We start from the raw sequence: 15358 nt of genomic DNA, 5'->3' as shown, positions 1-15358 counted from the left end.
ATCATTGAGCAGACTGCCAGAGGGGTGCAGGGGTGGGGTGGGGTCTTCTTCTTAAAGATATTCATGACACACCTGGATGTGTTCCTGCGTGATCTACTCTAGGTGATCCTACTCTGGCAGGAGCATTGGACTAGGTCATCTTTCAAAGTCCCTTCCAACCTCTAACATTCTGTGATGCCATCACATCTACTCCTAGGTGAAACGTAAGAACTACTGCATGAGTGCTTTGAGGGACAAACAGGACAACTCACAATTCAAGCTAGGTGTCTAATAGTTGTGTACAGAACACAGGCGGACTTTAGTATCTAAAAACAGTTAAGTCAGTACACTGGAGGAGGAAGAGATTTCTGGGTAGCTGCCTAAGCCCTCTAATAAACTGAAAAAATATTAATCTCACACTCATACGCAGTCTGAATTAAACCGGGTCCCACAGACCTTTTGGCCCTTCACCACTACAGAGAGCCATTCCCTCTCTTAAGTAGAATTTACTGTGCTGTGCTCAGGTTTTGAGAGAGCAAAGCTGGATTTACTCCTGCTTCTTCCATATTCACATCTTCAGGTGACTCTGATCACCTGGTTATAAGCTGAAAAGAGGTATTCTCTTGGGAACGGAGAAATATAAGTTTGAATTTCCTCCAGATGAAGGGGCTATTGATCCAGGCCTCCTACTTCATGATCACTGGTTGGACGGATCTGATATTGTATAGAAGGTGAGCGACTTGCCCTTTACCTCCCCTCTACCTCTATTTTTTTGTGTTTTGCTTTTGAAAAGGAAGCAGCAACCGCCTTGCCCCCTTTATGGGGGGCAACATCAGGACTCCACAATTTCACCCTATTACCCCTTCACTTTACTAGGGCAGAGGGGCAATTAACTTTGTGACTATCAAATTAGTTTGATATGAAAGAAGTTTAACTTGGTCACGCTGCTTGTGGATTTTTACAAGCCTAAAATTTAGGTCAAGGATCAGAACAGGAAATCATATTTCTAACTAAACTGCACTGTCATGGCCAATGTATTGTTTTTTTTGGATCACCTTAAGCCTTTAAAACAACCAAACCAAAACAAAACAAACAAAAAAAAAAAGCAGACGTACAAAATCCTTTTTCTGACTCTTAGCTGGACTTGAAATTACCTTATAGAAAATTAGACTGATGAATCTTGGCCATCAGTCCTTCTTAGCACAAAAAGTACTTTTCTCATAATCCTGGAAAGAAGGAAGGACCTGAGCAACAACCTGCTGTCAATCAGTCATGGGATTGAGGCAGCAGCTGCCTCTTCCTGTGCTTGGATTCTGTCCATTGGACATTTTTCCCTATCATGTGCATTGACAGATCTTCACTATTGAATTTATTATTGGAAACTAATGGCTGTACAGCAGCCCTTCTATTTTTGGGTTGTCTAATTCAGGACAGTGCTAATTATCACAAAATAACCAGCTATACAAAAACCTCATGATGAAAAGAAAAGTGGATGTGTGACAAAAAGAGCAAGAGATATCAAATGTTTAATGGTTAGGGATCAGCTCTCAATTTTCATATGCTACCATAACATGTGGAAAAGAGCAGGGCTAATTTAATGACAAACATGAGCTCCTGGATGTTTCATTTTGCTCTGAAAATGAAGTGTGTTTGGAATGCTTTCGGATGTTAGAAACACTCACAGTCTAGAAAATGAAAGGCTGTGTGACAGTAGAACCTTGTTCAGCCTGGAGAAGAGGAGGCTCCAGGGGGACCTAAGAGGAACCTAGAGGGCTTCCGGTACCTGAAGGGGGCTTACAAGAAGGATAGGGAGAGACTGTCTACAAGGGTCTGTGGTCATAGGACAAGCGGCAATGGCTTCAAACTGGAGAAGAGCAGATTTAGATTGGATGATAGGAACAGGTTCTTTACTATGGGGGTGGTGGAACACTGAAACAGGTTGGCCAGGGAGGTGGTTGGGGGCCTCATCCCTGGAGATATTCAAAGTGAGGCTCAGCAGGGGTTTGGGTAACCTGATCTAGTTGAGGATGCCCCTGTTGACTGTGGTGGGGGTGGTTGGACTAGATGACCTTCAAAGATCCCTTCCAGCCTGGACTATCCTATGATTCTATTGAAAAGTAGGGGTCATCATCTAATCAGGGTTGTCCCATTGCATCTGAGATTTCTGTGAAGACACTTTGAAAATCATCCAGTAACTCATTCATGAGGACTTGCTTATATATTGTACACTATGAACAAATAGAATAGAACAAATAGAATAGAACAAAACCGGGTTGGAAGAGACCTTCAAGATCATCATGTCCAACCTATCATCCAACACCACCTAATCAGCTAAACCATGCAACCAAGCATCCTGTCAAGCCTCGCCCTGAACACCCCCAGCGACAGCGACCCCACCACCTCCTCAGGCAGCCCATTCCAATGGGCAATCACTCTCTTTGTGTAAAACTTCCTCCTAACCTCCAGCCTAAACCTCCCCTGATGCAGCCTGAGACTGTGCCCTCTTGTTCTGGTACTGGTTGCCTGGAAGAAGAGACCAACCTCTGCCTCACTACAACCTCCCTTCAGGTAGTTGTAGAGAGCAATAAGGTCACCCCTGAGTGATTCACAGAAAAGAGGCCTGTAAGCAGTCTTTGCCCTTTAAACAAAACAAAACCAAACCAACCAACCAAAAACCCCCAACAAAACAACACCAAAATCAGGAAAGTAACATGTAACATCTTCAAGATGGAGTGAACAACCATCACACAACACACAGTTTGTAACTGCAGCTGCTGCCAGGGAAAGCTATGTGAACCTGCCCAGAGGCTTTTAATAACAGGATGAACAAGCTTCTACCAGGAACAAGAGACTTGTTTAATCCTGTCTGTAGGCAGAGGATGGAGCAAAGGACCTTCTGAAGCCCTAATAATCATGTTTCCTATGGCAACAGGGACCATTTTCTGACCTGGCCAGTCGACAGAGGAGGAGTATACACACCTTCCCTTCTCATATCTGTTTCAGGCAGAGCAGGCTGCTGCTTTAGATAAATATATTTAAAGAAACTGTCCCCTGTATACATAATTTGTTATGTAGAGATGGTTGAGGGTGGGAGGAAGGGTAGCTTTCCCCATTTTGCAGATGGGCTGTTAAATGGAAAGAATAGAAGCCTCAGGGAGGAAAAATTGTAAGCTCTTATTTGCAGCTGAAGCCTTGATACCCTCTTGACTCTACCTGCCTAAAGGCGGGCATTAACTTAAATGCATTCTTGAATCACGAACTAATAGAACAAATGACTCATTTATCTCAAGGGAATCTACAGTACCATCAGGACACTACTTGCACAAGTTGTTGGACTGTGAATCAGCAACAAATTCATCCTTTGCCTCTCTGTAGCAGTGCAACAGGGAAACACTTGATGTTTATCTGACTTAACACAAGCCATGCTAAATACCGTATCAAAACTGGAACATTTAAATGGTGGATGGAGATGAGGAGACAGAGAAAAAGGCTGGAAGGGAGAAGAATTAGGGATGACATTTTAGGTCTTTTAAAAGTCTGACCTTTTGGAAATATCACTGTGTACATTTTAAATATTAATAACGGCACTAGCTGTTAGGAGGCACAGGGCTGTTGTCAGGGGGTGACCTTTTATTGAAGTAAAAGAAAATTGACAGTTTTATTAGCCATAGAGTACTGCAAACAGAAACTACAGGAAAAAAAGCAAGTGAAAAAGCTGTCATTGTAATTAGCTACATTCTGGAAATTAATCTGAGAATGTGGCTGTGTCTAAATATTGCTGCAGGTCCCTCTGTATCTTAGCCAAGACATACCAAACAGTTTCAGAGTTCATTTCAGTTCTTTAAAGAGATTTTGTTTCCAGAGAAAATTCCTATGGCACTGGAACAATATCAATGAGTTCTTCACAACTCCATGATCATCACCTCTGTGTGCCACATACAGGCAACCCCCTTAGCAGCTCTGAGCATGGCTGGTTTAGAACCCTTTTCAAGGATCACCAGCAGAAAGACTAGTACAAGACTATACAGACAGCTATAATCTCAAAACTGGTTTTGATTCTCCGGACTAATAGATTTAATTACAAGATTCTTGCTCAAATAACCTAGACTTAGATTAGAATTTTGGGGCTATGTGACTGAGAAAGAAGCAACCACTTCATCCCAAACCATTTATTTTTTTAGTAGACCTAAGACAGATAAACTTCTTGTCTTCATTTTGCTGGCCATAATCTCAAGGGTTCAGCTGTCTGTGATCCAAGGCCAGCTGATACAGCACAGCTGTGTAACCTTGACTCAAACTTCTGAGAAAATTGCTAAGTTGTGAGAATGAGCTGTGAAAAATAAATAGAGTAGAACCATCCACAATAAGTAAAACTGTAGGCAAATGTGAGATTGTTGAGATAGGAAAGTTAGCTCAAGGACTTCAGGAAAAAAGTAGCCACAAACATGAAAATTAATAAAGCCCTGCAGGATAAAAACAAACAACCCACACCAAAGAAAGACTTGGAAGTTTACAGTACATCATCAAGTACCTCTGTTCCAAAGAAGAGCAGAGGTCATTCTTTCCTTGCTTGACTGATGGCAGCCTAGCCACTTCCTTTTATCCAGGCAAAGGTAACAATTTTATGAAGAATTAATTAAGACTCTTTAACTGCTAATATGAATAAGGGGGTAAAAAATGACAGCCCTTACTTGTCCTTCAGATGTTCCTTACTGACAAACAAGGTGTTACATAACAGTTTTGCACTTCACTACCATTTACTTAATTTGAGAAGGTCTTTCATACATTTCAGCTCCATTCAGTGATTCATTTTTTGTTAATTACATTATATTTCCCACCAGAGAAAAAGCTGGCTTATAAACTATACACAGTGCAGTAATAAAGGGCAAGATTTGCCCTTATGTCATATTCTATATAAGGCATTTCAACACATAGGATTTAAGGCTGGACCAGATGATCACTGAGGTCCCTCCCAGTGTAATTCAGAATTGATGTGCACCCCATAAAGCCAGCCTACCACTAAGGCTAATGGGGACAATGAGGACTTAGAAATGATGAGCAACACAGGATTCACTCTGGAGGGAAACAAGTCAGTCTTCATCTCTTGTTTTACCCTCAGCAAGCTACAGAGCAATACGCTTGTCACAGAGCGGTTTCATTGGCGTAACAATGGGTGGGCTTTCCTACCACTCAAACACACTGCATATATGTATGTAAAAGGATAACTAGAACTCCAGAAAATAACTTCATTTTTTAAATGGAGGTATAATTTATTTCCCTCTTCCCCCCTTCACCCCCTCCCCCCCCACCTTCCTGTCTTCTGGAATTATATTCTCTCACTGATAGGATACAGGCAACTTTTCTTTGGAGAAGCAGGCAGGAAGGGAAAAGTTAAACCCAAACCAAATATTTATTCTGAATGCCAGAATTTAATCAGTTAATTCACACACAGACATCAGCAAGCGATTGAGTGCAAGCTAAAAATATGGTCGGGAAGTCACTGGTAAAACAAATGGGAGAAAGCAAAGACAGTGAGGTAATAAGGAGATTTATATGCTTGTTATGTAAAAAAATTATTCAGGTAAGCTACTATTTTTTAAGTCTGTACTTTGGACAAAAAGTCTATTAACAGAGAAACACTGTGAAAGAGCATGAATCTCTCATCTTGCTATTTAGTTCTCTCTAGAGGTGCCCAATTTCTCCTTCCTCTTTGTATTGACAGAGTTGAGGATGCTTTTAGGGTGGTGCTGTACTTCAGCAGAAAGCACCACCCATGAAAGACAGACATCTCATGGAAGCCAACGGCACAAGTCCATTGCAGGAAATGAAATCTGGCAGGCACCACTGACATGCAGCTGTTTAGCAGCAGGCAGAAGGTCATGCAGCCTTTTGGGACCACATCTGAACTTATCCAGAACCTGGGGGTTACAAAGGCATTGACATACTTCATAGAAAAGAAAAGAAGAAGAAGGGGAAAAAAAAAGGCAATTTGCCAGTTAATGTGTCATTCTGTGGTGGTATCACTAAACTTCTGTCCTCTCTCAGCACAGAACAGCAAGTGTTCACAAAGTTAACACATTTGCAAAGCTCCAACATGAATGACAGAGTTATTTAGGGATGTAAGGGGAAAAACAGACTAAAGAGGAAACTGCTACAGTACATTTTGTGATAACAGGAATGAAAACCTTCAGAAAAACAAGCTGCTATAACAAGTTTTCTTGGTTAACTCATGACCTCAAAAAGAAAGGTACCTCATCCTCTGAGGACTTGAAGACTGAGTGGGCTGGGGAGCATGCTTTTTAAGAAGGGATTAAACTTCTTTGATTCAGAGCAGCTACAGTTAATTTAGCTCAATAAAATTCACATAGTCAGTAGATAAGACTGAGCTACAGACAGGGAATTTTCCAAGTACCTTTCATCCTAATCTTTATCTTTTTACTTGAGCAACAACAGCAAAGCCCAAATTAATGCTTCTTGATATTTCATTTCCCTTAGTATCCTTAAAATTATTTAGCTTTGTGGTTTTCTGTTGGGGATACATAGGGAATGACCAGAGAACTGAAATCTAATGGGTAAATTGATTTCTTTCCTTTTCTTCCAGGAAGTATCTCACTTCCACCCATCCCTGGTATTTATAACTGTCTTAAAGTTGAAAAGCAGATTTTTCCTGAATTGCAGCCTAAGGAAACACTCCATATATATGAAAAGTGGAGTTAATCTCCAGAGAAATGGCTAGAAATTTCAGCTTCGTGTCCAGAGATCTGAAGATATGAATCAAACAGATTTGAAACGTTCTTACTCTCTTCTGGAATATCTATTGAAAGAATTATATCCAGCCTATGGTATCCTACCTTTTTGAATGCACTCACCTACAAAACCACTTCCTGTGAATCTGTTCATTTCTGTGCAAAGACCATGCACTAATCCTATACCCCACCAAACCCTCAGGGTTTCTTAGATGACCAAGAGTTAGAGAATTTTACTTCTGGGATGCTCAGCAGCTGGTATAAATGAGAACTGCAATCTCCATGGAAGTTTGAACCAAACACACCTAAGGAGTATGACAGCAAAATATGCACCTACCTACTGTACACAGCAGAAGAGAGCAAAAAGCCTGCAGATGACAGAAAGAGAAGGGCAAATCTTTCTATCTGCTTTCAAGAACTTTCATGGTTAGTATTTACAGAGCCTGTTACATCTGGAGACATGTTAAGGTGTTTTGGCATAGGCTGGAGATACCAGAACTATCCAAGCCAACATTTTGAAGACAAAGTTATCATTTTAATCAACAGTTTGTTCTGTCTCCACACATACACTTCCTGAAGGTGTTCCCTAACTCCACCAGAAAATGGCGCAAGCAGCTTGTGCTTGCACCAAAGACATGAGTGGGAAAAACATTTTAAGCATATGGTAGGCTGGCTTGGCTCCATGACAAATAAACTGTAAGTTATCAGCTAAAGGCAAGGATGAAGAAGAACCAGAGAGAAGATCCTCAGGCATGCTGGCTCAAAAGTTAAGTCCAGCTGTTACCAGTCAAAATTTATTTATTGAGCTTTAAATTTTCTGCAGTTCTGTGTGCAATGAATAAGGGCCTTAAATCCTCAGTGCTTTCAGTTATTATCATGAAAATCCCCAGTCCTGGCCAGAGACTGCATTAACGGTTTATTCTCTCCTACAACACAAGCCTCCACTGGGGTTAACAGGCTTTGCAATATCAGCAGAACTACCACACAACTCATTTTCTTCTCTTTCAACATTAGACTATTCTCCTTTCATTTTCTGTAGGCATTTTATGGAGTATCACTACATACAAAAATTATTGGTAAAAATCACAGGTCACTTTCATTTAGTGGAAGAAACATCCCAGTGATCTGGGCTACAGATTTTCTACATGATTGAGATATTGAGAGCGTGAGGTTTTCGTTTATCTTCACTTTTCATTAAGATAACAACAGGCATGCTTCAACTAGGTCCATAATCCTTCAAGGATATGCAATAGAAAGCAGAATGAACTGTCTTAAGGTAGTGGTATCTCCCCTGACAATACTAGGAACTGAATTTGCTATCTTTAAAGTTAAATGAGAACCTGAAGCTTTGTCTCCAAGGGTATAATAGTACTTACTTTCTTTTGAGCATATTATTTTAGAGATCATAACACATTCAGACACTGTGAACTTTCAGGAATGATGGCAGTGGTGAAACAAGCCTTATAAGCACTCTTCAGTACCATCTAAATCTCTGTGAAATGTACCTGGCCTTGTGGTTAGTTGCAGATATTCTAGTTTTTGGAAAACTCAATCAAGACTGCTCTGGGGAAAAAAAATAATAAATAGAAGTAGCTCCTTTTGATAGAGAGATGATAGAAAAATGGATCAGTCTTACCTATGCAGTGATTTCAATTTCTGTATGGATATAATTCTCAGCTAAAGAAACCAGTCTCTTAAAGTGTCTTGGTGGCTTCAATTTCAACTATCACATTCCTGAGTTACTATACTTGCAGATGTATATAACTCAACTGGACAGAGCACAGAGGAGAGATAGGAAAGTAATCAGAGACCTAGAAAACATGAACTATGGAACCAGATTTGATGAACCTCTTCAAATGACCCCCACGGAAAGCAAAACTCCAGAGTGGTGCATCAGAGAAGAAGGGAGATACTTGAATTATGGCAGAGAAGATTCAAAGCAGACTTTGGAATGATTTCCAGTGTTAAGGGCAGTGAAACAACATCAGCTCCTTAGATGGCACTTTCTTTTCCAGTGTCCAAGATGCACATTCCTTCCATAAGCTCATTCAGAAACATTTTTCCTCTTCCTCCCACTAGTCAAACACTACAGAAGTATGTAATTCATTTAGTATGCTAGGTTTTCTTTTTAACATTTTACTGAAAGTACTAATGCAACACAGATAGTTACAAACACCAAACTTGTCCAGCAAGTATAGTGAGAAATCAAATTTTCACAGAGAACAAGCAATTCCAAATCAAGTTTCAGTGAGGAACATGCTGCACTGAGAAACCTTTTCAAGGGTAGCTTCTTGGTTTTAGTTTTCCTTAATCAAAGATTAAATATAATTGAAAATATTGAAATCACCTCTTCAATACTATTTCAAGTATTTGAAGGGTAGTTAACAGCATTTCCTGAATATATGTTCTTCTTTGGGAGCCTAAGGTAAATCAAATTTGCAATATATGCACAAAACACACATATCCTTGTAACCACATGCAATCCCTGTTTGCCAGCTGAGCACACAGAAATGCTACACACATGTGCAGAAGCAAGTTCCCAAGATTGTGCATGCAAGAGGACATGGAAATGGACTTCAGCATTTGAAAGGTGTTCTGGCATATCAATGTACAACTTGCACAACAAAATTCCCCCTTACATTATGTTGTCAGGATTTTCTTGTCCATCTCATCCACTCTGAGTATGTCCAAAAGGAAGAGGAGGTATCAACAAGCAGTTACATTGGTTGCAAGTTTGGCTGTGAGCTGTTGCAAGCTTGGCAAGCAGCTGGTCTTGAAGGCTGAAGTCCCTCTCTGAAGCTACTCCTAAACCATTACTTAACGTGGTATATCCAGAGTTTGCCCAAATTGGTGCAAATTCCAGTAGTTCAAATGTAAAATTACTCTACTTGCTGAAAAGCAGATACCAACACAGTATCTAGGCTTTTTTTACTCCAAGGCCAGCTTTCCCTTCAGAGCTACATGATTTATTTATTTATTTATACAGTATTTCAAGGAGCTGATCGAAGACAATCTGAAAGTTTACAGAGAGTCATTTGTATAAAGATGTATCAAGGGGAAAAACAGAATTAACCAAGTTCTTTTTTTTTTTTCCCTGAGAGCAGTTGGTAGCACATATGACCTTTAATGGGGAAGGTCGTGAGTTCAAGCCTGCAGTGGGCACTAGTGTCCTCCCTACTCTAGTCATGAGGTCTGTGGTGACAGGTTGGACTCGATGATCTTTGAGGTCTCTTCCAACCTTAGTGATACTGAATACTGAATACAGCACTCAGCAATCCTATGTGATCCCAAAGGCACAAAACTTCAGCTAACTCCTGTGCATGCTGGTCACATAGTGAATAAAGAGCTGCCTAGAGACTTAGTGTATAAACCTGAGATCAGTTGTTATAAGATATAGTATTTCACATCACTACAAATAAAACATACATCTGTGTTTCTGCTGAATCCTTCATTCACAGTCCTATGCGGTGATGGCTCCCAAGCAGTTTTCTCCTTCCCCAGGCAGTATAAAAAAGCTTAGCTAAGCCTAATAACACAGTTTATTTTATAAAAAGACTGGATGAGTGACTCGCTCTCGCTGCCCAAGTACTTTATTTTTGGTCTACTAGAACAGAGAGAGTACAACATACTTTAGAAAAATCCTGAGGACTGCACCTGTTTAAGGCTGGAATACATTGACTGAAGCCCATACACAGGAAATGAATGGTTGAGTCCTCATTCAATTACAGGCTTGACAATTTGTTACTATGTGACCAGACAGCAGCAGGCGAGTGGGCAAGGAACAGACTGAAATCTGCCCTGGTGCAGAGCTATCCCAGCAACAAACACATCAACTGAAATGCAGTAGGGGGGGAAATGCATTCTAATCTGGCCTACTTGGCTACAAGGGTCACAGAAGAGCTGATGTGGGTCGTTAGATGAAGCATGCGTCTGCTGCTATGTTATAAGTGGGTATTTCCTGCCTCCCCAGAGCCTTGTATCACCATTTGCAAAACAATGAACATACCTTTGAAAACTTTTCGGCCTTTGTGGGGCAGTAAACACTATAAATATGTTCTGCAGTTAGCCCTAATCTCATCACACCTATTCATTTAGGTTCCTGTTATAGTCAAGGCACAATAAACAGGTAATACAATAATTACAAATGCTTTGCCAAAACAGATTTCGAAAACTTTTATTTACACAAGTGCTATAGTTCCCAAAATTCTCTGTGCCTGCTCTCTGTCAGAGTGCTGCATTTGGAAATCATGAGTGGGAGTTTAAAATAAGTTCAGCACACAGCTCTCACTGTTCCTGTCTCTGACATCCATATGTGGTTTGGACAACCTAGAGCTTTCTTGGAAAGGCCTCGCTCTGTCTCTTTTGCAAAATAAAGTTCCCCATTTGCTGCTATTAGTCTCTGCAAGTTGCAGCACCTTCAGCTGTCACTAGCATAGTGAACATGAGCCTTATAAACTGGTCTGATGGCTAAATAGATGCATTCAGGATCCTATGTTTGCCACACAAGGAATCAAACAAATTGATGAACACAAAGAAAGTTATTACAGAACTATAACTGATTTGTTATTAACCAGTAATCTGCATATCGTCCTCCAATTAATGGCTGGAAGGGAGATGAGAGTCAGTTGAAACCTAATTACTGGCACACAACACTTTGTTGATTAGAAACACAGTAGCTGTCATTACTTCTACTGAAGTTTACACAAGGCCCATAGTAATAAGTCAAAAGATGTCAGTCAGTCACTGCTTTCCTGCCAGAAGTTTCTACCATAGCAATAGAGTCTAGTGGAAATGCACTCTCTGGCCATGTCACTCAACTCAGTAATTGCCTTGCCACTCACATAAAGAAAACAATTTCTGGCTTTGATGGGATTTTGTAAGTGATGTGAAACTGCTACAGCAATCTCTGCAGCTAGGTGTTAGATGGGTTACTTTGGTGGATCATAATATGAAACTAATCTTACAGGATCATAACATGAGACTAATCTTAAAGGAGGCAGGTGGAAAGAGGGAGAGGTTTACAGTGGATGCTAGGAAAATGGTGCTGGCCAAGTGATTAACAAAAGGAAACTGTTAGATGAGGTGGAACAGTGATAAGAAGGAAAAAAGCAGAAGAAAGTTGCTGTGCTGTTTTCCTCCCATCAAGAACATCTCTCAGAAGCTCTTATAAAGCTATACACACATACTTTATATGCCATACCCATCTAGGAGCCTATAATTTCAGCTTGCAAGCTTGGTGTTTGGGCCTCCCCACAGTCTGTACATTTTTCACCACCATTCCATCATTCACAGTCTGAAGCTGCAGATACAATGAGTTTTCCTTTCAGTGTGCGACATGCAGCATTTTTTTAATTTCACAACTTTGTTCCCAGAATGTGGTCACTCCATATCAGGCATTTCATTTTGCTTCTTGTCCGAGGTGAACTTGGAGGCCAGCTTCAGGTTTCGGTGACACCTGAGGGCCTTTGCCAACATACCCATGCACTCACACATGTCTGCATGACCCCAGCTTGACTTAGTAGAAGGACATATGGAAGAAAAATGCTGTAGGATAGCAAGTAACAGCTAACCTTGACTGCTTGCCTCACAGTCAGCATCTACAGCAATGGAGACAAGAATTTCTTCTCCCCCCTGCCCCCTTATCTCCCAGGTAGGTTTATATCAATGTTTTCATGGACATGCACAAGAGATGTAATTTCTTCCTCTGTTATTATCATTCAAAGTTTAGTAAAAAATATGGTTTCTGGGTAGCAAGATCAGCAAATAGAAAGGTTCCTTTTTCATGCTTTACTGAAAAGTGCATATATAACTTTAACTCATTTCAAGGCTCTTTTTAGATGGGAAGCCACAGCAGAAAGGATACCAGAAATAAAAGGGATCTCTGTCAGTTACCTGAGGGTTTGTCCCACAGAAACATACATTCCAACAGGGAACTTATTATAATATTTGGCAGGAAAAACATGCTAAACAGAGATGCTAATTTCAGTTACGTCCAATGAAGTTCTGGGTTTATTTCGTATCTATGGCGTTAGTGCTCAATATTGCTATTCCAAGATCCTGTGACAGGACTGAAATTAATTGTCTTTAGTAAGCTTTCTATTTCTGAGCATAGTTCTGACAGACATGAATTATGAAGGTCTTAAATGCACTAAACTCCTCATCTCTTCACAGCATTGCCTAGATCTGGGCACAAAGCTTTTGCAAATATATTAAATTATCGGGGAAAAAAAACCCCTTTCATTCTTAGCTCAAATGGTTCTACTTCAATTACACTATATTTCTTCACAGTAATATTAAGATATTTTCAAAGCTGCTCTTGCAGATCAAAAAGGTAAAAATCTGATCTTTTGAGCATTTAAAGCCCTTTTTATATAGAAAACTTGGTTGCATACAAACCATGGACTCATGAAAACCTCTTAGCAGCAGCTAAACCTCACTGGTTCTCTGTGCACTTCAAAGACATTATGGTAACTATTCTTACCTTCAGAGAAGGCATGATGACTCCCACTGTACCTCTTCAGAAATATCCAAAAATCCCCAGAGCAGTCAATCTGCAAGTCCTTATTAATTCTAAAATAGCAAAAAGAAACAATATTCAGGATGTTTGAAGCTGTTCACAATATTGTTGGGGTTTTTTGAGCAACAAAGAATAAGTTTTTTTACCAATAAAACCATAAAGGAACTATACGATTACAGTTTTGATCTTTGAAAACAATCCACCCCAAACAAACAAAAAAATCCCACCTCCTTGGCACTTAGCCTAGCCCTTTTTGTTGTTCACATTTCATGAAAGGTTATTTTAACATTTACTACATGCTGAATAAAGAGGGAGATGCACAAAGAATGTATCCCAAATAGCCCGATGCTTGCCTTTACTATATGTAAAGATCACCAGCAGTGCCCCAGAGTTATTTGTCCCCTATTTTTGGTAGTTTATTTTTCTTTAGCATAACACTTTTCAAAACTGAAAATTAAGCATAAATTCTTGAAGCTTAAAGTACAACCTAAGCATTTTACTATATACAAGGAACTGTTGAGGCAAAGTTTAAAATTTAATCACAAATGTACAAGTTTCCCCCCCCCCTCCCCCCCCCTCCCCCGACTCCTTCCTATGGAGTTTTCAGTAATTCTTTTACACCATACGGACATGCTCCCCAGGTTTTCCCAGCTTTGTTTTCTTCTCCTCATATTTATTTTTGTTTCCAATAAAAAGCCACTTTGCTGCCTTTTTTTTCCCCCCTGAAATAAGGGATAACAAATAAATCTGTAGAGACAATATCCAGACAGATAAGTAACCAGTCCTCATTTTAAAGAGGAAATTGCATATTTGAGACACTGAAAAACAGAATCAAGTGTAGTTCTAGCAAAAGCAGAAGAGGTTCCCAAGCATATTTTTCAAGCTGCAAGGATTTGTGCAGTATTAGTTTGCTCTAAAGGAGTTTGTAAAAAGCCATAGAAAACAGCCATAGTTGATAGGGAACATTGGCAGGATGTTCTGCAAGACCTGCCTCATGCCAGTTTTGATTTCAATCTGCACACTCCTTATTGCACTTCTGCCTTTGAAGTACACAAAACAGGGCAATCTCTGCTCAAGAAAAATAACACACTTGGAAGAAAATTACAGAACCCACATCCAAATTCCCAGAGCTTCAACCAGAAAAAACAAAGCATAGGGGCAGCCCAAGAACAAAAAAGAAAAGGACGTTAAAAAAAGAAAGGATTATGAAACCTTACCATCATTCACAGCAAAACCAAATAAAACTAATAAAGATTAGCTCAAGGACTTTAGCTCACACCTCACTGTTTCATCTTTACCTCATGTTCTGAACTCAGTTAATCTCCCCTTCATGCTTTTTCTTGTTTCTGCAGTCCCTATTGGCTAATTACTTGTGTCTCTAAAGCAGCTTGGGTAATTTGGCTCTGATAGCTATTGGTCGCCAGGCAACACCAGCACTGCTTTTACACAAGTGTCTGTATTTATTAATTTATCCTTTACCTGGTTGATTTAGTTGTTTTCTTTCTTTTGGGGTGAGGGTGAAGGATGGTAGAGTCAGCATGCTGCAGATATGAACCGAAGGAAGCACCTCTGATAAGAGAAGATAGCATATCTCTTAATTCATACCACATCTCTTAATTCATACCATGTTTATGACTTTTCATAAGAGGACCATCTAGGCCAAGATGAAGAATGATATTTTGGAGAGAAGAAATAAACACAGCTACTGCTGAGCTTTGTAAAAACACACATGAAAACTGTCATAGCTCTGACTGATTACAAGACATGGTGTTTCATGTTTCCCAAAAGCCATTCTTAAAGCAACATAATACAAACCCTGAGATACCTCTGTTTGGCAGAACAAACCCTAAAATTACTACCAAAATGGCTTGCATGGTCCCTGTCAGAGTGCTGGGAAGCCAAGAGACAGAAATGTTGCAAAAGTAGACTTATGGGATTAACAAAACATTACATAAACATTTCTAAATGCAATTCAGCTGACTTTCTAAGGAGAACAGGAAAATCTCAGCACACCAGCAACTCCCTCCACAAAGCAGAACAGTCATGCCTCATGTTAAAGGTACCTCATTAATGCTTGTGTGAACACCTCACAGTCACACCAGGGCTGCAGGAGGGC

At 40.0% G+C, this 15358-nt stretch overlaps 1 protein-coding gene across 1 annotated transcript in view; it reads right to left on the bottom strand.

Annotated features, from left to right (window-relative positions):
• The window catches only part of SPTLC3 (serine palmitoyltransferase long chain base subunit 3), a 183206-nt gene extending 169973 nt beyond the window's left edge, over window positions 1-13233 (bottom strand). The window contains exon 1 of the mRNA XM_009906893.2: window positions 13207-13233. The gene's annotated coding sequence lies outside the window, so the exon portion shown is untranslated. The remainder of the gene's footprint in view (window positions 1-13206) is intronic.
• Between the last annotated feature and the right edge of the window lie 2125 nt (window positions 13234-15358).

The sequence above is a fragment of the Dryobates pubescens genome, chromosome 3 (assembly GCF_014839835.1).
Source record: "Dryobates pubescens isolate bDryPub1 chromosome 3, bDryPub1.pri, whole genome shotgun sequence".
NCBI lineage: Eukaryota > Metazoa > Chordata > Aves > Piciformes > Picidae > Dryobates > Dryobates pubescens.
This window is presented reverse-complemented; position numbering and strand designations above follow the sequence as displayed.